The sequence below is a fragment of the Plecotus auritus genome, assembly GCF_963455305.1.
Source record: "Plecotus auritus genome assembly, chromosome: 9".
Lineage (NCBI taxonomy): Eukaryota > Metazoa > Chordata > Mammalia > Chiroptera > Vespertilionidae > Plecotus > Plecotus auritus.
In genome coordinates, this window is record NC_137783.1 from 35172388 (window position 1) to 35193269 (window position 20882).

At 42.7% G+C, this 20882-nt stretch overlaps 1 protein-coding gene across 2 annotated transcripts in view; it reads left to right on the plus strand.

Annotated features, from left to right (window-relative positions):
• BICC1 (BicC family RNA binding protein 1) overlaps positions 1-20882 on the plus strand; it is a gene marked incomplete at its 5' end in the record, with an annotated part of 255932 nt that overhangs the window by 163122 nt on the left and 71928 nt on the right. The gene's annotated exons all lie outside the window — the stretch shown is intronic.

A 20882-nucleotide genomic window follows, 5' to 3' on the forward strand; every position in this document is an offset into this window, starting at 1 on the left:
AAGGACCAACTCTTTAAAAAATGTTTTATTTATTTATTTATTTATTTATTTATTTATTTATTTATTGTCTAAAGTTTTACATATGTCTCCTTTTTCCCCAATTGAGCCCGCCCCCCCTCAGCCATTCTTACTCCAGGCAAGCCCGTACCGCCCCAGTGTCTGTGTCCATTGGTGTGAGGACCAACTTTAATATGGACTGTTAGTGCTGTTTTTACTTATACAGTTTAATTATTAAAACATTTTTGCATTCTCACATCCACAAGGGATTAGAATATCTTCCTTGTGTGATAGAACTTTAATTAGATTGAAAATTCAGTAATTTGACCAATTCTTCCCTTCCCATTAAAAAAATAGAATCTTTGCAACCTTGAATGGGAAGAATTAAAAATAAAAATTATAAACATGTTTATTTTATACAGATAAAACTCTGTTACTGTCCACAATGGGTTTAATATTTTAACCTGTTTTAATAATAATAGTAATCAATATCTACCAAGTCACGTATTGGATTATATGTGTTTTATAATCTATCTCACTCATGAATAGCAGTTCTGTGAGATGAGTATCTCATCTCAAATGTAAAACACAGAGGCTCTGAGAATTTATTAGAGAGTTGGGCAAAGGTAGGTTTACACTTATTTATATGGAAACTAATACTATCTAATAAAGAGGGAATATGCAAATTGACATTCACACCCTCACAAAGATGGCAGCACCCATAGCCAATAAGGAGGGAATATGCTAATTGATCACCATGCTCTCAATGATGGCAGTGCCCACAGCCACAAGATGGTGGCACCCAGTACCCTCAGCCCCGCCGGGGCGCCTGCCTCCAGAGTCCCCCAGTCCCCTCAGCCCCCCAGCCGCCCAGGGCTGGCCCAAGACTCAGGCGAGCCTTGTATGGCGGCTGCCCAGCCTCTCAGGGCCGCCTGAGGCTCAGGTAACCAGGGCCAGCTGAGGCTTGCGCTGCTGGCAGTGGCAGCAGCAGAGGTGTGATGGGGGTGTTGCCTTTCCCTGATCTCCAGGTTGCCTCCCACCCCTGAGGGCTCCTGGACTGTGAGAGGGGGCAGGCCAGGCTGAGGGACGCCCCCTCCAGTGCATGAATTTTCATGCATCGGGCCTCTAGTACAATAAATAATACAAAAGCAAACTCTTGTGTTTTGTGAATGCATCACTGTCAACCTACTTTTGCCACATCGGTATAGTCAGACACGTTGCAGGTGCCCTGACTGTGGTTTGCGCCCATGGTTCATGCAGCTGGGGAGTCCATCTTCACTGTGCTAGAGCTTCTAGAACAGAACCCTGCACATGACATTGGATACTCAGATAACACGTTTTTGAGTGCTTTAATTGTTAAATCTTTCTTATTTCAGCAGGTGACGTCTTTATTACATGTCATGTGCACCATCAGGAGATGGCTGTGCAACACCTATTCATACTGTGTGGATTACACATTGAGAAGAAATTAACTGGTTGCATTTTCTTTTGGAACAACTGGAATTGGCCTCCCACCCCCCACCTTTTTTTTGTCATCATCTTAAAAATATATACCTATTACCACAAAATGTTCTCAGTTGCTTCTTAGGGTTGATTACTCAACTGATGGTAAATATCTTTTAATCTTGTGTACAAAGGAGCAAGTTTTCCCCAGAGAAAATCACATCTTCAGATTTTTGTTATGTAAAATGAGACTTTTCCCTCCAGAACTTGGCAGCCTTTAGAGTCCAGGAGGAAGAATATGTGTGTGGGTGGGAGGTTGACGAATGCTTTTAAAAAATAATAGAATTTAGCGTTGTTCTTTCCCTTTCAAAACACTGTCGAATGTTACTGAGAGAGAAAAATGGAATGATCCATGGGACAGTAGCAAAATAACATATACATAGTTAAAATGCTAATTTTTGGCTATATTTTATGCATTCACTTTTTTTTTTTTTTTTTTGAGAACATACAATGGATGTGTCCAAAGTCTCTAACCAGGTAGTTAAAAAAGGGTTTTCATACTTTGGAATTGAAAAAGGATTTATAGAAAAATTCTGTTAAAAAGTGGATCTCTTTTTGTGAAAATAGAATCTTTTGAAATAAGATTTAGATTCATTTTGCAGCACACCTGAATAATACCAGATAGCTTCTTAAGTAATAAATCATTAACGTATAGGGAGATTAGACAATCATGATGTAGCAAATATAAGCACAACTGTAAACATCTGTAATTCTTCTAATTTTGTTAACCACTGAGAATAGGACCAGTCACCAATCTTTGAGGCAATGTCTAATGCATGGAAGGTGTTCAAAACATTGTGTGTGTGTGAGTGTGTGTGTGTGTGAGTGAGTGTGTGTGTGTGTGTGTGTGTGTGTGTTGAGTTATGTGTGTGTCTGAGTGATTAGGAGCATGCATGATGGATGCCTGGATCAACAAGTTGATGTGTGAATACATGAACTAACACCTTCTTTTGCTGCCAGTGCAATTTCTTATGACTCTATTCTACAGTAAATTATTCCTCTTCTGTCTCCTTACTCTGGTATCCTTAGATTCATGCTCAGAGAACATGCTGGCTTAAAACTAGAATAATAATCCCGGACACAAAGTCCACATACATTTTGGTGGATATTTATGTTACGGGGGTGGTATTGGGAAGAGCCGGGTCTCACCTGGAAGAGCTTCAGCCCTGCAGATCTTCTCAGCCCCTGATGCCAGGGCATCCCATGACTTGCTGATGATGGAGCTGTGGGTGCTATTCTCCTGGTCACCTGCTTACCCGCTTCCTAGACTCTTCTAAAGCCAAAGTCAAATGGCTACTTGACCCCTGCCGTCTATGCAGGGTCTGTCAGTCTGGTGTCATGAATATGAGTCTGGCTGGTCTTGATTATCTTGGTAGGCCTTTCTTTTCTGCTATGACCTCTAGTACAGGGTAACATTTAGGAGCATGATGTCTTGATCCAGAACTGCATTTGTTGGATTCCTGGCTTGGCTACTTACAAGCTGTGAAACAGTGGTCAGTGGGCTCACTGTAAACTTCTGGATTCCTCATCTGTAAAATGGGGTCACAGTAAGATGCTACCTCTTAGAGCGTTTGTATTGGTCTCTGCCTTAGAGGCTTGGAGCTAACCTGCACAGCGGTCTGGATGAAAGCGAGGAAGATTTTTAACATGTAGCCAGGGCTGTACTTACTGGCCACCTTCTGCCTCTGCTCATCTGCAGTTACTGGGGAGCGAATACCTCCTCTCTCTGACGTGCCAGCTTGGCAAGGACTTTAGGCCACTGTTTCTACCCAGATGCCAGTGTTTAATTAAACTCTCCAGAGTCTGTGATCATTAGGATATAAATGTTCATTCTGGAAAACTTTTAAAATGCTTTTTGGTTAGAATGAGATTTTTGGCATGTTTTTGCTGTGGTCTTTGGCTATAAATTCCTGAAATGCTGACCTAGTTGAATTTATTTTTGTCTTAAACACAATTGCTAATGTTTTCAAGTGTCCATATGGACTCGATAAATACTTTGCCTCTGCTTACTGTACATATGAACTGGATGAAGAGGAACGATTATGATTTGGGGAATCCGGAACATTTTTCTTCATTTAGCTTGATGCTGAAGTGAATTGGAAATATTTCTTTGTCATCATAATTTTGGGGTTTCAAAGTTGTGTTTAGATTTTCAGGAAATCGGCGGTAACTTTATATTAGCTGAGAAAAGTGAATTTTAAAATTCTCAGCGAAGAGGCAAATGATCCCCTTTTCATAGGAAAAACTTCTTTATCAAGGGAATTTGCTGCCGGCTGTCAGTATTGGCTTCGGGCATCACTTGACCTTTTGCACATCAAGAAATTGTTTTCTTTGTGCAAATATTAAACCAATATTGGGGGAAGGCTGGGTACTATGTGGTATATTGTGCAAGAGTGCAAAAACAGCCAGCCATGTGTGTTTCCACTTCCGTAAGCAGATTGGGTTTCTGTAGCTGTCAAGTGGAGCTTATGGGAGGCATTTTCACGCCCTCCCTAGTTGCCATTCAGATTTCAGTTCTCGAGGAAATAAATCACAGTGGCCTTTCTGACAACGGTGGACAGGGAGAAACGGTATGACGATATGGTGCATCCACTCTTTTTTTTTTATATATATATATATATTTTATTGATATTTCACAGAGAGGAAGGGAGAGGGATAGAGAGCTAGAAACATCGATGAGAGAGAAACATCGATCAGCTGCCTCCTGCACATCTCCTCCTGAGGATGTGCCCGCAACCAAGGTACATGCCCTTGACCGGAATCGAACCCGGGACCTTTCAGTCCGCAGGCCGACGCTCTATCCACTGAGCCAAACCGGTTTCGGCTGCATCCACTCTTTAAGCAGAAGTAAATTGCTTTTTTCGTTTCTTTTATACTATAAAGAAGAGAAAAATTCGTGAAGCAGTTTCTCGCAAACATGTGTTACCTCTGATGTGATAGACTATGTCCTCTTCTTGGCCATTTTCTGTATTTCTGACTGTAGCAGCTTCTACGTGGAATGTGTCGTCTCCTGTTCAGATGCCAGAGTTGGGGGTTCTCTTCTTCCTGCTTCGTGTTACTGGAAATAGTCCCTCTTCTTGCATGAGCTGCCGGGTAAGGGGAGGCAGCTTCCTCTGTGACATGCCACGCACTGGTAGAGCCTTTGATGCCAGCCAAGGTTTACAGGGCACAGTGCCTCCTCGAGTGCTTTTCATCAGACCCTTCCCTATGCGTGTGTAGCCGGCTAATGAAGGGGCTCGCACTGCTTGTGCGTCACAGGTATGTTCACGGAGAGAGGAAAAAGAATGCAAAATAAGCATTCTTTAAAGTGCGTGCTGTGTTTCAGCCCCTGCGCTCCGTCACGGCCGCCCGCCGGGCAGGGGCTGCCACCCCCATGGGTGATTGGAGGCTGACACTTGTGCCACTTTTGGGAGACTTTGCAACTCATAGCTTTCTTTTAGACTCTAAAGCCCACATGCACTTCACTGACTGTCATAGTGAAGCTTAATGGTCAAGGTCATCAGTGAATATTGTCAGCTAGAAAGAAGTTTCACAAAATTCCAGTCTGTGTCCCGGACTGTGCTCTTTGTCCCATTCGGTGGCTGGATGGAAATGGATTCCTCGTGCGTGCTCCATTCCTAGCCTGACCCAAACTGAACTCCTGGTTCTCCCTCCTAAGATTGTTCCCCCTGTCAGAGTTCCTGTTTCAGGGGGTCAAGCCAGGACCCCAGGCGTTACCCTTAGCCCCCCTTCCTCTCTTACACTCCCCATTTCATCAGGTTCAAGGTACCATGGAGCCTGCCTGCTCAACTCAGCCCATTAGTCAGATTGACACCTGTGAATGGAAACAGGAGGGGGCCGGGGGAGCCATGAGGGGACAAGATTGGGCCAGGAGAGCCTCTGACTGTGATGCTATGTGAAATGCCTCAGCTGCTCCAGCAGGAGCTCTGGAGCAGAAATTGTCCGAGAAATCCCATTTGGAGCAGAAATGATAAAATCCTAATACGCCATTGTGCTCAGCTACAGGCTGGGGCTGCCGGGGAGAAGGGGGCCCGGGATAAAGTGGAGGTGAATTCTGAAGGTGCTACAGCTGTAGACAGACTGTAATCACCTGCTTGCCTCTGTACTGCAAGTTCTTTCTTAAAGGGCAACCCCAGCCGCACGGTCAGGGGCCACCACTGTTGCTCCAGGCTGTCCACTCCCCACCCCACCTGTTTCTTCCCACACCTCTGCCAGCTGCCTTCCCTTCTCCCTAGACCAGTGGTCGGCAAACTCATTAGTCAACAGAGCCAAATATCAACAGTACAACGATTGAAATTTCTTTTGAGAGCCAAATTTTTTAAACTTCTTCTAACGCCACTTCTTCAAAATAGACTCGCCCAGGCCGTGGTATTTTGTGGAAGAGCCACACTCAAGGGGCCAAAGAGCTGCATGTGGCTCGCGAGCCGCAGTTTGCCGACCACGGCCCTAGACTACAGCAGTCCCACCGGTGGCTCTGCATTCCGGCTCCCCACTTCGACACATCTGCACTCCTACGCTGTTTTGTTTTGCTTTTTAAGGAGTAGTTGGCTTTATTCAACAAACACAAATAAATTAAAAGGTTGTCTTTTCTTGATAGGATGCATCTAGAAGGTGTGACTGTATTGAAAGTGGATTTGTACATGTCACATTGAACACATTACCTTTGGCAAAACTCAGGCTCATTTGCTAACATGTTTTAGGTAACTTGTAAACCAAGAAGTGGAGCCCCCAGAGTAGTTAGGTACAAAAATACCAAATGACGGCAACCGAGGGAAATTCGCAATTCATTTTCTCTGGTGTTACTTGTACACTGCATGAGATATTAAAATTGCAGTCTTACTGTAACATGAAAGGATTTGTAACTTTGTTCTTCTCTTCTCTTTTTCTTTTCTTTTTGTTATAGTGTTTCCACCAGAAAATAGCTGCTGTAACACATGGAATGGGATGTATTTTATTCAGGGTCTGAGGTTGCATATAAGATTTTTATAAATGGATATTATCTTAGGCCTCTAGTATTTTCAACCTAAGGCTTTTGAGCAGGGGTCCTCAAACTACGGCCCGCGGGCCACATGCGGCCCGCCGAGGACATTTATCCGGCCCGCTGGGTGCCGCTGCCTGTCCTGCTTAGCAGCCGACTTGACCCGGGCCCGCAGTGCACATAGGAATTTGTTCATAGTTTTTTTTTTAAACTATAGTCCGCCCCTCCAATGGTCTGAGGGACAGTGAACTGGCCCTCTGTTAAAAAGTTTGAGGACCCCTGCTTTTGAGCATCACAGCAGTTGGATGACCACCAGTACATAAACTGAGGGATAGCCCTATTGTGTTAGGATTTCAAGGTAACTTCCTTTCCATAAAGGGTTTCAGGTAGGTCTACCTTGATGATGACCAGGCCTCAAGGCTTGGGGACAAATTCCGTAGTGGGTGATTATTTTCCCCTTCCCCGCCCCTCCCCCCCCATGTTCCCTCTTTATATTCCCATGCACTTGCCTTGTAATAATTAGTGACTTCATCACACCTTTATTGGAAACCCTTAGGTTGCATGGGGTTCTGAATGAGCTGTCCTTTGTCCACCTTTTAGCCTCTCATTCCAACACACACACACACACACACACACACACACACACACACACACACGATCCTATGGTTGGAAAACAGATTCTGAGAGGGTGTTTCATGGGCAAGAATGCCCTTCAGATCAACACCTGTGGGAAGGGAGGGTGAAGAAGAAAGCAGGATTGGGTAGGGGAGAAATGGAGCTGCAATGAGGGTCCAAGAATTTCTCCCCTTTCCCCAAGGGAAACTTTGGAGTTGGGAAGCCTTTCCAAGCTGTTCAGTTTGGGTTAAGGGACCAGGCTTTTATACCCGAGTTGAAGAGTCCCAGTTTGCCACTGGAAGGGTCGCAGGCAGGGTGGTGGTCTTCAGCAGAGAAAACCCCCCGGAGGAGGCGAGCAGCTGAAGGCTGTTGGCCAGCAGCACTCCCAGCATCCTGGGAGAATGAATGAGTCCTTCCACCCTGCAGGTAGCTCTGGTGGCTCACTGCACAGCCAGGTGAGCACTTCGCCAACCCCCCTTCCTTTTCCCTGCAGCCTCTGGGCCTTTTGTCTGTTGCTTCTTTCATCTGGAAATTTCACGATTGCTATTTCCCCCCTATTTTGCCTACTTAACTCCTATTCACTCTTGGTCTTATCTCATAGGTCTCTTCAACAGAAAAGCTTTTACCAGACTACATTCTTTGTTATGCAAATCAAAAGTGCCCTATATTTCTCCTCCTCTGTAGTGTTCACTCTTTTTTTTTAAAAAAAATAATATTTTTATTTGATTTCAGAGAGGAAGGAAGAGGGAGAGAGAGATAGAAACATCCATGATGAGAAAGAATCATGGATCGGCTGCCTCCTGCAAGTCCCCCACTGGGGATCGAGCCCACAACCCAGGCATGTGCCCTGGACCGGAATCGAATCTGGGACCTTTCAGTTCGCAGGCCAACTCTCTATCCACTGAGCCAAACCAGCTAGGGCAGTGTTCATCACTCTTAATGATTATTTGGTTACTGTCTTTATGCCCTAGGACAGTCCCCTGTGTGAAGCATAGCCCACTGCATTCCTAAAGGGTAGTATGTGGTATGAAAGTCATTCAACAAATAGATGTGGACTTGCTAAAAACCCACAGAGTATTAACATTTCTTTAACATGTTTTAAAAACTATACATAGTTTAGTGGTGCCATGTGGGTACTAGATTTATTGGAAGGATCACTTCATAAGTTATTTAAATGTCTAACTACTATGCTGTATTCCTGAAACTAATATAATATTGAATGTCAACTGTAATTGGAAAAACTTTAAAAGTAAAATAAATTTTTTTAAAAAAATTGTTTAAATTTAAACAATGTGCAGAATTCTGCTATTATGTTTGATACTTGCTTTATTTGGTAATTCATCATATGTAGCATGCTGGTTTTTTCTTGAGCTTTTTGTTTTTTTTAAAAAAATATATATAGATAGATAGATTTCAGAGAGGAAGGGAGAGGGAGAGAAAGAAACATCAATGATGAGAGAGAATCATTGATCGGCTGCCTCCTGCACTCCCCCTACTGGGATCGAGCCGGCAACCCGGGCATGTGCCCTTAACTGAAATCGAACAGGGGGTCCTTCAGTCCACAAGCTGACACTCTATCCACTGAGCCAAACCAGCTAGGGCTTTTGTTGAACTTTTTATTGTGAAAAATTAACTCAGGTGAGTCATCACAGGGTGAAAATTTTGGTAAGTGTGCAGTATTTATGACTAAGTTTCCATAAATTTGAAAAACACTATAACACCATCTTTCCATTGCATATTTCTGTGATTCAGTGATGCAGTTTTAGAGAGTATAAACAAGCAAAGATACCTTAAAATGATCTCCCCTATTATTAAAGACAGTATATTAAAATAAATATGTATTTACAAAGCAGTTAAATTCAAGGTCACTGTTATGGTGTAGAATTCTCGTGTTACCAGAAGACTTACTAAAGCACAGTGCTCTTTATTTAAAATTGCCCAGCACTTGACAAGGGTGTCAAGTAGTTTGAGGGAAATGTAAATTTAAATTATTTGTCATATTCACCCAGGATGAGAATCATTCATTTAATTGACGTGAAGAAAATAGAAATGGATTTAACCAACCTTGGTTTAGTGTTTTATATACTTTATTTCCAAATTCAGTTGTTCCAAAATTTCTTACATGAACTGCAAGATTTCCCCCCTCTTGTTCATTTTTGAGATATTATACATAATCGTCAGCTTAAAAGATTCCTTTGTTCTTACATTGATGCTCCTTAAATTGAGTTTATAGTTCTATCAAGTTAAAAAAAAAAAGATATGTCTATCTTTCTAAGGGAATTTTATAGTTTCTACCTGTATGAGGAAATAAAAGTACTCTTTATAGCTTCTTTTATATACTAATTAGAGGCCTGGCACACGAAATTCGTGCACGGGTGTGTGTGTGTGTGTGTGTGTGTGTGTGTCCCACTGGGATCGGGCAGTCGGACATCCATCTCACAATCCAGGACTACTGGCTCCCAACTGCTCGCCTGCCTGCCTGCCTGCCTGCCTGATTACCCCTAACCGCTTCTGCCTGCCAGCCTGATCACCCCCTAACCTCTCCCCTGCCAGCCTGATCAACGCCTAACTGCCCTCCCCTGCTGGCCTGGTTGCCCCTAACTGCCCTCCCCTGCTGGCCTGGTCACTCCCAACTGCCCTCCCCTGCTGGCCTGATCACCCCTAACTGCCCTCCCCTGCTGGCCTGGTCACCCCCAACTGCCCTCCCCTGCTGGCCTGGTCACCCCTAACCTCCCCTGCAGGCCCGGTCACCCCTAACTGCCCTCCCCTGCAGGCCTGGTCACCCCTAACTGTCCTCCCCTGCAGGCCCAGTCACCCCTAACTGCCCTCCCCTGCAGGCCTGATCACCCCCAACTGCCCTCCTCCGCAGGCCTGGTCACCCCCAACTGCCCTCCCCTGCATGCCTGATCGCCTGCAGCTGCCCTCCCTTGCAGGCCTGGTCCCTCCCAACTGCCCTCCCCTGCATGCCTGATTGCCCGCAACTGCCCTCCCCTGCAGGCCTGGTCGCCCCCAACTGCCCTCCTCTGCAGGCCTGGTCACCCCTAACTGCCTTCCCCTGCATGCCTGATTGCCCGCAGCTGCCCTCCCTTGCAGGCCTGGTCCCTCCCAACTGCCCTCCCCTGCTGGCCTGATCGCCCACAACTGCCCTTCCCTGCCGGCCGTCTTTGACCATATGAGGGCGGCCATCTTGTGTGTTGGAGTAATGATCAATTTGCATATTACTCTTTTATTAGATAGGATCTGTGAGATTAGCCTATAAATCTTAGGTGAATGGCTCATGTTAACTATCCCTGGTTAAAGAAGGCTGCCCCTTTGAAGTTGACAGTCTGAGCAAGTCTTTGGTTATTTGCTCCGTAGAGAAGTTGTCTAATTGCCTAGTTTATAGAATGTGTGCACAGGCCAGGGAGTCAGAGGATCTGGATTTGTGCTCTTCCCAGACGATACCTAGCTGCATTCACTCAGTCTCTTTGACCCATTTCCTTATCTGTAAATAGGAATAATGCCTCCTACTTCCTCGGGTAGCTATAGGATTTAAATGCAGGAATCTTCGGAGTGCCCTGAGGAGCTCTGGCATGAGGCCCCCAGCGAATGGTAGCTATTATTCTTACGACCAGTGCCTGGAAATAGCGTATGTTTTTATTTCCAAATTTCAAAGTTAATTTTTAAATGAAGGTTTATTTCCCCATTGAATTCTAAAAGTTTTGCACATGTATAAAAAAACGGCTGTTACAATTTTAAAAATTATATTTTGGAAACTTATTAGAGTCTTAAAAGTTTTGGCTGTCCCCTGAAACTACTTTGACATTTAAAAGTTGTCAAGACACCATCAGGTATTTAAGAATGAGGTCAGGTCTGATTCATTTGGATGAATCTGATAGTTTCTGAATTTATTTGATTATGTTGAGGCTTTTTGTTCCCAGAATTTCCTTGGATTGTGCTCGTGTGTATGTATAATGAAGAGAGAGTATGGAGTAGCTGGGATTTGGAGGAAAGCCTCTTAGGAGTTAATAATTTATAAATCACTATTTACATATTTTCCCTTTTGTTCCCGAGTTGTAGCAGCTCCCCAGGCAGATTGGAGAACAGAATGCCACGGGATCCACAGAAGGAGTGACTAACACTCATTCTGGAAGGCCTCACAGAAGACGTGACATTTGGGTTGGCTTTGAAGGAGAATTGCTTGCCAGATGGAGAGAGGGACGGGTGTGGAGGGGCTTTTACAGACCTAGGGAGTGATTTGTGCAAAGGCAGAGCCATTAAAGCACACACGTTTCATTAGCGTGAGAAATTGGCTGCTGGGCCTGTGAGCAAGTGCAGTGTGGATGCTGCCTCCAGAACTGCAAGTGGCCTCAAGTGGGAAGGGTGTGTCAAGGTCCTGGAAAAGGATTTGAGGCCACACTGAGAAGTGTGTGTCCTAAGAAAGGTAGTGCTCACCTTTGTATTATGAAAGGTTTCGGAGTGGAGAATGAGCCGGAGAGGTGAGAGAGTAGATGAATTGTTGGAAGGTATTGACCACAATCCAGAAGGAGAAAGGAATTTAGTGAATATGTTTGAGGGATGTACATGATATAACATGAGCTTAACTTCATAACAGCCCATGAAATAGAGTAGTTTTTTGCAGCTGATTTTTTTAAAAGAAAAAATGTTAATACATTTCTTAAAAAAGAATAAGGGAAATAGATTTAACAAAGTGAAATAGTTTTGCTCTAATTATGTTATTTCTACCCTGGCCGGTGGCTTAGTTCCGTGGCCGGCAAACTGTGGCTCACGAGCCACATGCGGCTCTTTGGCCCCTTGAGTGTGGCTCTTCCACAAAATACCACGGCCTGGGCGAGTCTATTTTGAAGAAGTGGCATTAGAAGAAGTTTAAGTTTAAAAAATTGGGCTCTCAAAAGAAATTTCAATCATTGTACTGTTGATATTTGGCTCTGTTGACTAATGAGTTTGCCGACCACTGGTTGGTTTGGAGTGTTTTCTCATACACCAAAAGCTTTTGGGTTTGATTCCCAGTCAGAGCATATACCTACTTGGGTTGTGGGTTCCATCCCAGTCTGGGTGCATATGGGAGGCAACAGATCTTGTTTCTCTCACATCTACTAGTATATCTTAAAACCTATTTGTTTAATTAAAAAAAATATTATAGGACTCATTGAGAGAGCTTTGATATCCTCTTTTTAGAAACTGAGACTTAATGAGATTAAGATATTGTGTAAGGATTTTATAGTTAACTAGAGGCGTGTGCATGAAATTTATGCACTTGGGGGGTGGAGGGGGTGTTCCTCAGCACGGCCTGTGTCCTTTTGCAGTCCAGGAGCGCTTGGGGGATGTCTGACTGATGGCTTAGGCCCGCTCCCCCTGGCCTAAGCCATCAGTCGGACATCCTTAGTGCTGCCGCGGAGGCAGGAGAGGCTCCCACCACCACCGCTGCACTCGCCAGGCGTGAGCCTGGCTTCTGGCTGAGCAGTGCTCCCCCTGTGGGATCGCACTGACCACCAGGGGGCAGCTCTTGTGTTGAGTATCTGCCTCCTGGTGGTCAGTGCACATCATAGACAGGTCATCCCGTCAACTGTCTGCCACCTGGTGGTCAGTGCATGTCATAGTGAGCAGTTGAGTGGCCTTAGCATATCATTAGCGTATTACACTTTGATTGGTTGAATGGACGAACGGACACTTAGCATATTAGGCTTATATTATATAGGATAAGAATCCCTTTATATTTAAATCAGTGCTATTTACATGATATTGTCTCCATGTTGAAACTATTGGACTTAGATTTTAAGGCTAGGAAACAAGTCAAGGCTGACTTAAAGGCTTCTGGTTTGAGTGACCACACTTGGCATTTTTAACTGAAATAGGTAATATGAGCAAAGGGGCAGTTTTGTTTTTGTTTCGTACATGTGGGGATGGGATGCATAATCATTTAAACTTCGGACTTGATGCATTTGAGATTCTTGGAAAAGATGTCTAGTAAGCAGTTGAAATACCAAAAAGTGAAGATAAATTTTTGGACTTGAGAGAACTGTAACTTTTTCTGCTGTAAAATGGGCCATTAAAGTTTGTATATCCAATTTTCTTATGGCTTTAGATACAAGTTTCTAAGTAGATGTCCAAAACTGCCAAAGTGTAGTCACTTTGAAAGAGTTTGTTTTTTTCTAGATGCAGTTATTACTTCATGCCAAGTATCATATTTCTGTTTGTGTGTGTTTTGTTAGAAAGCTGTCTGTCTGGAGAAAACTTTAGAGGAAAAATATCTTTAGTGTTCTTTAGAGAAAAAATACCCTCTAGTTCTTGTGGAGTGTTTTAAGGGTTTCTTGACATTAATAAGTGCCCATGTGAATGAATTATTATATCAAAGTGGTTTTCTCAAGAGTTGTTCACCTTGACCCTCAGTATCTGTATGATTTTTTAAAAATTATTGTTCTAGTAGTGTGTCTCATACAGCTTGGCTTGATCTATTTAAAGGTTTATACTTTAATATTAGTAGATATTGAAATCAATATTCATTAATTTTCAGTCATTTCTTCTATGGTCATTATTATTGTCCAAGTTACTGGAGAACTACTAGATCAAGAGTTATTCCCCCTCCTTAAATGGCCAATATTATGAAGAGGTGAGGTAGACACCTGAATACTCCAGGAAGCATAAAGTAAATGTCAGATAAGCAATATGAATAACCTAGTTGTGTCTATTAAGAAGGTACTTTTGCTGGGTGGAATTGGTCATGGTTTCATAGGTGATTTATTCCTTGTTGGCTGATGGCTCAAAGGGCCTGCAGGTGGTGGGTCTGGCGAGGGAGTCACAAGGGCACACGGCATATTTATGGAATGACAAGCAGGCTGATTTGGCTGGAATGCAGAATTCACAGAGTAGTGTAGTTGGAGACAGGTGTAAATAAGGTGGCTTGGGGCCAAATTGTGGAGGTCTTTGTGATATCTGATTTCTTAGGAAAAGGGCTCTCAGTACTGGTCTGGCTGACACTCTTCTGCGGATTAGTTTTCGTCTGCGAGGCCAACAGTACTTTAGCCGATAATGTGGCGGACATATGCTCCCAACTAATTGGGAATCAGGGTCTCTTCCCTTCTCCCCATTTTGAATTTTTATTATTCCGATACCATTTAATTTCATCATTTGGGCAAATTTTCTGATGTTCTTTGAGTGGTAATTTTCAGGTAAGCTTGAAGGAAAAGATAAAGTTAGCTGAATTTCTTTTACCAGTAAAATACCAATAGAAGTACGACAGGGAGATGGCAGCTGTAAAAACATATGCCAAACTTCTCAGTTAGGGTCTTATCATACAAGCTTTAGTGCAGGCTCATAATGTGTACTTCTGTTTCCATGGCTACTGGCGAGGCAGCAGAATCCCTCAGGTTAGTATGCTCTGGCATCAGGATTTTTCATGGAAAGGAAATTCAAGATTTTACAAAGAGTGAAGTAAGAAAAAAATTTTTTAAGTACATGGGTTATACCTTTTAAAAAACAAGATTGGTTACTACAGTGCTGATTTTTCAGCTGTAAGTGAAGCCATACTTGAAGGCAGTGTTTTAAGGATTTTGAAATTCTGGCTTTTAAATGGTTTCTCCTAGATGGTCCCCATGACAACAAAACTCAGTGCAGGTATTATCATCTTTGCTGTGAAACATTCATGCCGCAAAAATGCCTTTCGGCCTTAATGCTACCCTCATACACAAAGGCAGGAGAACTTAGCTTTTTCAAAGTGTTACATAGACAAACATTTCAAAATTCTTTTTTTAAGAGCTTAATAAAATGGCAATTATAAATGAACTGTTGATGATATCATCCTGTATTATATTCTTAAATTGATGTTTTATTCACTTAAGAACAAGTAAATATTCCAATTGCCAATTGGAAAAAAATAATACTGCTTTGTGATAGAAAAATGTAAATTTCTTAAGCACTGCAGACAATTGCTGTTTTAATAATGCTTATTTTGTAGTGTAATAGATAACTTTTCTCAATGTTCTGGCATGTACCCTCTCCCCCCAATTTTTCTGCCAAAGAAAAATTTCATTTTCAGGCCAACAACTGATGAAGCCAATATATCTGTTAAGATGTGTAATTTAAAAAGTAATTTCAGCGTTTTAGTACAATGGGCTTTGTAGTGTGTGCTTCTTACCACTTTGTAAAGGACTCAACTGGTACTCAGATAAAATGAATGAGGTGCCATCCAAGGAGTAAGCTGTTTAATCATTAACCAATGTCACTTGAATTCTAATAGGATCATTTTCTCTAAAAGTGGCAGTTGTTATTCTTGTACTTGCTTATTACTAAATATTCTCTTTAATGGACTATTGAGGGAAAAGCATAAAATCTTAAATTCTATGATGAGCTTTTTATGAGTCGGCATCTTTATCCTTATCTCGGGAAGAAATCATTTGCTGATAAGCCCCCCTTTATCAAATCCAGATGTCTGTCTGGTGGTCAGTGTGGTGTCCACTTCTGAGCCACAGTTTGGAGAGAAGGACTGATGCAGGAGGTCCTGGAAAAGACCCTGGGGTGTGGGGGGCTGTGGTAACTTTATAGGATGGGGTTGATAGTCTGGAAGACATGAGAAAGCTTGACTCATCTGGACAGATCTTACAAGGGTGTTTTTATTTGATTCATTTCCACAGATTTTGTGGGGCCTTAAATTAGATTTTTTCTTATCTCCTGGTATGACCCTATCCTCTTCTTGATGACATATTGTAACAACTACTTCACTTCCTTTGACCACATGATGACTTTAATCTCTGAATGACTCCCCATCACAAAACTTCACATTTTAACCATAGGATATGGTTGTCCAGAAGGTATTCTCTGGAGCATTGCATCTTTCTCAGTGTAGAGTACTGACTGAGGGTGGGGGCACTGGAGCCTGCTTATCTGGATTTGAATCCTCGCTCTACAACTTAGCAGATCTGTGACCTTGGGCAGTTATTAACTTCTCTTGTCACACAGTGTTTTCATCTGTGAAATGGGAATAGTAATGGTACCATTCTTACAGGATTATATAAGAATTAATATATTAGAAATATCTAATGTGTTAGTTTTCTCTTGCTGTTATAACAAATGAACACAAATTTAGTGGCTGAAAACAACGCAAATGTATTACCTTAGAGTTTTGTAGATCAGAATTCCAACACAGGTCTCGGGGTTAAAGCAAGGTGTGGGCTGGGCTGTGTTTCCTTCTGGAGGCTTGAGGAGAGAATTCATTTTCTCTTGCCTTTTGCAGCTTCAAGAGGAATGGCTCTGGCCCCATTCCTCCACCCTCACAGCCTTTTTCCTGTGGTCGCATCTCCCTCTGCTCCTCTTGTAGTTGTAAGGACCCTTGTGATTATGTTGAGCCCACTTAGATGATCCAGAAAAATCTATTTTACGATCAGCTGACTAGCAACTTTAATTCCATCCACAAGCTTAAATGTCCTTCGCCACATAACCTGGCATTCACTGGATCCAGGGGTGATGATGTGGAAATCTTTGGGACGAGGGGGTCGTTATTCTGTCCCCTTCCCCATTTTTACTTCATGCTATCCTAGTGTTATCGGGCAGATGTTTATATTTTTCTGATAAGCCTGTTCTATTTTAGAGCAGACATGTTACGACAGGCAGATAAGAAGGGCCAAAGAGAGGGAAAAGTGGGAAGAATTATGTGTTGATATTTTTTTGCAGCCACACAGACGAGAGATAATTCCTTTGTCATATTTTTATAGCTGTCCAAATTGGCTTGCCCTTTGGTTAGTGCCTCTGAAGGTTTGCTAACAGCAGTTAAGAAGATATGGACAACATTTAATCCACTTATCCTTAAGAGGTTGTTTTCCTTCTGAAACTTTCTTTTTTAAAAACTTATATCTAAAAAATATGACCTATCTCAAATATTACAGTTTAGAGGAAGCAAAAGACTCCAAACAGTGAAATCAAATTTATTAATATTTGTGAGGTGCCTAACAGTTTACAAATGTTTCATAAAGATTGTTTTATGTAGCCTGTCAGCATTTTGAGAAGTTAAGCAGCTCAAATCTTTTAGACAACAGTCATCTCTAGAGATTAGCTTGCTTGTTGCTTCTGCCAAAGAAGACAGAGGCAAGAAAAATTAATTAAAATTTGGTAGAGCTGTGATTGGTAGGAAGAGGTAAGAATGAATGACTGGTAGAGTTTCCATTTCTGTAGCTGAGGAGACGCAGAGAACAAAGGTATGGCTGCTTGTTGGTTGTGGCTGTGTCCTGTTGGTTGTGGCTGTGTCCCGCTGGTTGTGGCTGTGCCCCGCTGGTTGTGGCTGTGTTCCATTGGTTGTGGCTGTGTCCTGTTGGTCGTGGCTGCGTCCCGCTGGTTGTGGCTTGCCCCGCTGGTTGTGGCTGTGTCCCATTGGTTGTGGCTGTGTCCCATTGGTTGTGGCTGTGACCCGCTGGTTGTGGCTGTGTCCCGCTGGTTGTGGCTGTGACCCGCTGGTTGTGGCTGTGACCCGCTGGTTGTTGCTGTGTCCCGCTGTTTGTGGCTGTTTTATCTCAGCCTGGTTCTCTTTGTTCCTTGGTGTGAATTCATTTGTAGGGGTGGAATGGGAGAGAGTGGCATTCTCTCCCTTTCCTAAACCAGGGCATGAATATTTTAAGCCATTGTTTTCTAGTTCAGGGTACGTTTACCAACCTCTCAGTGATTATTTTTAATAAAAAGGGGGTGGAGGGAGAAATCTGTTCTCAGTTCATAAAACTCACTAAAGAAAAAATTTTAAGTCCGCTGATATGTCAACAGCAGTACAATAATTCATTCTCTCTTGGAAAAACGAATGCCAATAACAATAGCCAGGATTCTGGCAACAGAGTGGTGCTTAAGAAGGGTGACTCTCAGCTCTTGGCTCCCTCTTCTCTCCCATTTCCAAAGGACACTCTTCCCAACTACAGAAACAAGTGATTTATCCTTGCTCATGTCAGCTGCCGAGGTTCATGGGACCACACAATGTGGTTGGTGGGCCAGATTCGTCTTCCTGTGGCTATAATCACAAAGGAAGTATTGTTTTTTAAAAAAAGAAATATAAAGTGATATATTTATTTGTTATGAAAGACTTTTTGCTTGCTGCGGAAAAGATTAACATTAGCTGCAAGGTGCCAGAGTAAACTTGCATTTAATCAAGTCACCGTCATTTCTACTGCTGTCTCCACTGCCCCTAAATCTTGTGAGATCAGGGAAATGAAGAAGGCAGCCTTTCCTTAATGTCCACCTTGCTTATATCTCTGTATTAAAACACAAATAAATAAAAAGTTATAGGGATGACATTTATGTTGACCAACTTAAAATAAGTAAAAATATTTAAATAATTGATATAAATCTACAATTTTTTTTTCATTTTCGTAGGGCGTATCAATTGTAAATAACACATATATTAATGTGCGCTCTCTATAAATCTGTACTTGAAAGCTGCTTATAGCCTTTTGTTTGTATCTGTCAACCTAACTGGATTTTAAAATATAAAACTAGTGATAGTCATTAGCTCTGTCGCTCTGTTCAGGGATTAGCAAACTACGTTCCACAGGCCACATCCTGGCTCACTGCCTGCTTTTGTAAATGAAGTTTGATTGCAATACAACCATATCCATCATTCATGTATTGTCTGTGGCTGCTTTTGTGCTATGGAGCTAGAGTTGAGTAGTTGAAACAGAGATCACATGTCCTACAAAGCTTAGATATTTATGACCTCTCCCTTTACAGAAAAAAGTGTTAACTACTAGACAGATAAGGAAACTCACACCGTAATAGGTGATGTGGGTTCAAAAATTGCTTAAGGCTGCGTCTCTAATAATTTACGATATAATTGGATAAAAGACATCACAAAGTTTAAGTGATAGTATAAGTCAAGTTTAAATTAATTCATTCATTGACCCCAATTGAGTGACCTTTGAGTGCCTTTTGGGTGCCAAGCATTGTTCTCAGCATGCGGGGATTTGGAAGTAAACAAAACAAATGTCTGCCCTCACAGAGCAGGCTGATTTAAGAAAGGAACATATTGTATAAGGTCTCATATGTGCTGTCTTTTGATATTATATTGAGATTCAAGCTCAGGTCAGCAACCAATTTTATTGTATTTTATTTTTTTGAAATTTTATATAAATTTTATTAGTTCAAATACTAAAGTTAATACAGTTTTGGAATTAAAATATTGTCTCTGCCACTTTAATACTTTTGTGACTTTGCAATAAATTTTAGTTAATTTTCCTAAATATCTTAATCTACAATGAGATTCGGGTTTTAAAAAGGGGGAGGGGATGGAGAATGAAAATATGTCAAACTAGTAATTCTTCCTTTGAGCTTTACACATTGTTCAAAATTATAGCTCTACATTGAGATAGAGTGGCAGATAATACACACATGTCCTTTAATGGTAGAAGGATATTTCATTGGGCAACAGGAGCCCTACGCATTAGTCCCTGTTTAGTCTCTCTTGAGCTGAATGGCCTTGTAAAACTTCTTAACTTCTCTGCAACATATAGGGGGTTGTACTCAGTCAGTGCTTCTCAAACTTGAGTGTGTATCAGAATCACCTTCAGGCCCAACTGGCATGGCTTAGTGGTTGAATATCGACCTATGAACCAGAAGATCATGGTTTGATTCCCAGTCAGGGCACATGCCTGGGTTGCGGGTTCGATCCCCAGTGTGGGGCATGCAGGAGGCAACCAATCAATGATTCTCATCATTAAAGTTTCTATCTCTCTCTCCCTCTCCCTTCCTCTCTGGAAATCAATAAAAATATATCTATAACAATAAAAGTATAATATGCTCATTAGACCGAACCACCTTCTGGATGACCTTTCGGATGGAGCCGGGGCTGAGAGGGCTGGGCGGAGGCCGAGGCAGAGGAGGCAGAGGAAGCAGCGGCAGCGGCAGCAGCAGGGGCCGAGCCCCTTGCACGAATTCGTGCATCGGGCCTCTAGTATATATACACTGAGTGGCCAGATTATTATGATCTCTGAACGCATAATAATCTGGCCACTCAGAGTGTGTTTGTGTATGTGTGTGTATATATATATCCTATATAATAAAAAGCTAATATGCAAATAGACCGAATGGCAGAACGACCGGTCGCTATGACACACACTGACCACTAGGGGGGGCAGATGCTCAATGTAGGAGCTGCCTCCTGGTGGTCAGTGTGCTCCCACAAGGGGAGCGCCACTCAGCCAGAAGCCCTGAGCCGGGCTCATGGCTGGCGAGCACAGAGGCTCCGCGGCAGCACTAAGGATGTCTGACTGCCAGCTTAAGGGGAGCAGGCCTAAGCTGGCAGTTGGACATACCGCGAGGGCTCCCAGACTGTGAGAGGGCACAGGCTGGGTTGAGGGACACCCCGAGTACACGAATTTCGTGTACCGGGCCTCTAGTGTCTCTAGTGTGTGTGTGTGTATACACACACACACACACACACACACACACACATATATATATATATATACACACACATATACATATTAGAGGCCTGGTGCATGAATTTGTGCATGGGTGGGGTCTGGCCAGCCTAGCCAGGGGCAGGGGACATGGGTGGTTGGCTGGCCTGCCTGCTGGTCGAACTCCTGGTTGAGGGGACAATTTGCATATTAGCCTTTTATTGTATATGATATACACCGAGTGGCCAGATTATTATGCATTCAGAGATCATAATAATCTGGCCACTCAGTGTATTAAAGAATTACCTGCAGGGTTTTTTTTTTCCTTCTTTTTTTTAAAATAGATTTTTATTGATTTCAGAGAAAGGGAAAGAGAGAGAGAAACATCAACAATGAGAGAGAATCATTGATCAGCTGCCTCCTGC